This window comes from Camellia sinensis, chromosome 9 (genome assembly GCF_055761805.1).
Source record: "Camellia sinensis isolate YWXY chromosome 9, ASM5576180v1, whole genome shotgun sequence".
Lineage (NCBI taxonomy): Eukaryota > Viridiplantae > Streptophyta > Magnoliopsida > Ericales > Theaceae > Camellia > Camellia sinensis.
This window is the reverse complement of record NC_138969.1, coordinates 140,095,121-140,099,264: the sequence shown is the minus strand read 5'-3', so window position 1 is coordinate 140,099,264 and position 4,144 is coordinate 140,095,121.

Below are 4,144 nucleotides of genomic sequence, written 5' to 3'. Positions count from 1 at the left end.
AGCAGTAAACCGCCTCGGGAGGAGAGCTAGATGCAGCGCATGTTCGGGTCCTGCTCGGAAGTGCACCGCCATGCATAGTCTGCCTCTGTTTTCCCTACTCTGCCTCTCTGAAGACTGTCAAAGTCTCAAGGATGCCTCTCTGGATACTGGGAATCACCACCGGCTGAGTAGAATCACCACCGCCAGTGAATTGTGGTCACCGGCACAAAATGAAGCCATCGGCTGGTGATTTACTGCCGGTCGGCAAAGAATGCCTGCAGAACCTGCAACTCACAGCAGAAGAGGACAGAACTTGGATGGCAATACAATTCAAGCAATGTATGCACCAATCATGTCCCCTATCATGTTTGTGACTCAAAAGGGCATGTGTCTCGATTCTCGGACCACCAATCACGCATTTCCATGCATGATGGCCCAAAGAATCAAGTGTGCAACTTTCATGTCAAATGAGATGCAAACCAAACAAACGAACCAAGGCCCAATTCCTATCACCAAGTCAAGGAACAAGGCATGCATGCAAGATGCAATGCAACCTAGGCATGCAAGCTAAGGATGCAACATGGCATGGCAAGGTACTTATGCAAGCATACAAGCAAACATGAGGCAATGCAAACGGATGAAAAGATGGACTTATACATGATTTAGGCAACTCTAAATAGGCCCAAAACAGTAGCCAAAGTGACCAAAATAAAGGACCAAATACACATACACACATGCACATGTTAAGGCCTAAATGCTTAGGCACAAATGAGGCAACTCTCAAGCACATTTGAATAAGGCAATCATGGACATATGGCGTGCAAGGTAAGCATTGAAAATCATGTTAGGATGGTGTCAAACCAAGCAAACAAAATAGACCAAGCATGCAATGAATGGCTCAAGTACTTGAAGCAAGTCAAAGGGACTTGAACCATGGCTAAGCCGACCAAGCCTCACAAGGCTAAGAGGACTTAAAATAGGTTCAAGACAGACCTAGACCATGCAAAGGGGACTCTTAGATGGCATCTAAGTGGCTCAAATTCAAAGGCATGCACAAATGCCAAAACATGGAGCATACTACACAAGCTTTCAAAGCATTAAAGAGGCATCCAAGGCAAACATATAGGCATGCAAAGGGGACTGAAATGACATGATGGATGGTTCCAAATCACCAAATCAATGCAAAAATGTCATGCTATACATTCACATACTTAAGGCCAACAAGCCGGAATGCAAAGGGGCTATGTTAAGCATGCCAAATCCGACCCAAACAACCTAGGACAGACCTTAAACATGGCAAAATACGCACAAAAGCTTCACAAGACTAAGCCTAAAACATGCTAGAACAAAGGCTAACAACCTAAGGCATATAAAGGCAATAACAAGGCATTACATGGTAGATATGCTAAGCATGCATGGTGTACCAAAACCAACACACAACAAGGTTATATCATGGCATAATAAGCATGGAAAACAGCCAAGACATGACCAATACACACTCTAACATGATGCTCCCTCATGAGTCCAAAAAGGGTCCTTTTCGAGGACAACAAGGGGAGGGGGTGGCCCTCCCTTTTGGAGACTTCAAGGCACCATCTCCGCCACTGAAATCCCTCAAGATTTCAGTGGTGGAGAGGCCCAAACACCAAAGTCTCGAAACTCACTCAAAATAGCCCAAAATGAGGCCTTACAAGGCTTAAGAGGGGTCAAACAACCTCAAACCACAAAACACTCTTAATAAACAATCAAGAGGGCTAAAAAACAGAACTTTTTTATGTTATACACTAAGCACAAAAACAGTTCAAAGGTGGGTAAAAATACAATGCAAAAATGGGGAATAAAGGGACTAGCTTCTTACCCTTGAAGACCCCTTCAACAATGGTGCTCCAACAGCCCTCCTTGGCTTGAATCCAACTCCAAAACACCAAAACCAACCCCTTAGAACCTTAGTAGCCAAAGGAAGGTGAAACACTAGGTGTTTGTGTGCAATAGTATGGACTAAAACACCTAGAACACTCAAGAGAGGGAAATAGAGATAGGATATGTATCAAACCCTAACCCTAAAACCAGAGCTTTCCTCTGTGTTTTCTATCTCTAAAATGTCTAAAATTTCTAACCCTAAGCAAGGGAGAGAAGGGCTCCTCTTATAGAGCTTCTTGTCTTGTAAAGCTTACAAGACAAGCTTCTAAAGAGGGAGATCCCTCCATACACGTGTATAGAGGGGAGCCAAATGCAAGACAGCTGTGATAAAATATCTGCAAAAGTAGATGCACAGTAGTCGGCCGGCCAAAGATGCCATTTTGGCAGAAGGGAGTGCCGACCGGCAATATACATTGCCGGTGGAAGCAAAAACCAGCCGGTGGCCTCTGGCCATAGCCGGTGGTGTGTGGGGATGCCTCACAGGGCATTCCCTGCCCCTCCAAAGCAAAATGCAAGTGTTTGGTGCAAAACCGGACACTAAACGGTCGAGTTTGGAGATCCTGAGGCAAGGCACGTAGCCGAGACCTCCGGGAACTCCAAACGAACACAAACATGGATGATCACCGAGTGTTCAAACGGTGACGTCCAAGTCTTGAGGACGGTCAAAAATGGGGTGTCTACAGTGGGGTGTCAATTGGTGTTCTGTCTGGATGATCGTGGTTTTGGGGGGCTGGCTGCGTCCCTCCTTCTATGAACCGGCCCAGGTGACCAGCTGCCACTAACTCCTCTAGATGTTGTCTCAACGGCGTGCAATTTTCAATGCGGTGCCCTTTTTCCTTATGGAAGGTACACCGAGATCTTTCGTCGTAGTCCTTCTGTGCGTCTCCCAATTTAGCTGGTCATTTAACGAAAGGTTCATCGCATATCTCACTGAGAATTCGGTAGATTGGTTTCTTGAATACCGTGGTAATGGCAGTGCGGACTCTCAACTATCTTTTATCTTGGTCTTCTCCGTTGTCTCGCTTGCCTCACCCGTTCTTGCTTGGACGTTCTACCGCTTTGACTTTTGCCGAAGTCTTTTTATCTGGTATTACGGCTGTTCCAGACTTTGTTTTAGCTCGGGCACCATCCTCCTCCACCCGAATGTGCTGGTGTACCCTCTCCATTAAGGCTTCCATGGTGAGGGAAGGTGTCATGGTAATTAAGTCCCTCTGCTTGTTTCCGACTGGAAGACCTCTTTTGTATTGCACGATGGCGAGATTTGTGGGGCAATCTCCTATCTGGTTGAAGGTCTCCCAGTAACAGCTGTTGTAGGATCTCAACATATCCTTGTCGCCCATGTCAATGGAGAGTAGCTAATCGATCTCTACTGGTGTCTTGGTGTTCGTTCTGAACCTTGTCACGAACGCCTCCGCTAATTGCACCCAGGAGGCTATGCTGCCTTCTGGTAGCCTTTTGAACCAGGTTAAACCTAGGTCGCCAAGGCTGGATGGGAATAGGATGCACATCAAAGCCTCGTTTCTCCAGTATACTGCCATGACCTGGTGAAAGTGGCTTAGGTGCATGTAAGGGTCTATCTTTCCCTCGTAAGTCGTAAATTTAGGCTGGATGAAGCCTAAAGGTAAGGATGTGTTCTCAATCGCCGGAACGAACAGTGAGCTATGTAGCCTTGCCAATGCTTTATCTGTTGGCTCGTAGGCAAGGTGCAGTATTGGCATTCCAACCTCGACGCTTCCATGCGTCTAAGGAGCCAACCGCTAAAGCGCTGAAACTCTGTGTGGGTCGCGTGCTCTGGCATCTTCCTTTTGTCGTGCCCTTTCTTCAAGCACAGTCCGTAAGTCGGACGATCTAGGCAACTCCGTTTTCCTGGATGATGTCTGGTGTGTATGTGAGGGCCGATAGGCGCTTCCCTCTGTATAAGACCTCAATGATCTCATTCTCTCAGACCTGGAGTAACGAGTTCTGGAAGTCCTTGATTGAGTGTCGCCTGTTCTGAGGCTCCTACTCTCTGCTTGCGATATCGTGGTATGCCTACCACGATCTTCTGAGTGGGGAGGAGGCGTATCGTTCTTGCGCCCCTCTCCTATCGCCACCGCTTTCCCTTTTATCTGGCGCTTCATCAATTCCATGTTCGCTGCCATCTTCCTGATTAACTCGTCCTGCTCCTTTACTCGATCCTCCAAAACTTGAGGATCGATCCTCCGTCTCTGTCTATCAAGACTTGATGAGTGACGGGGGCTGTTAC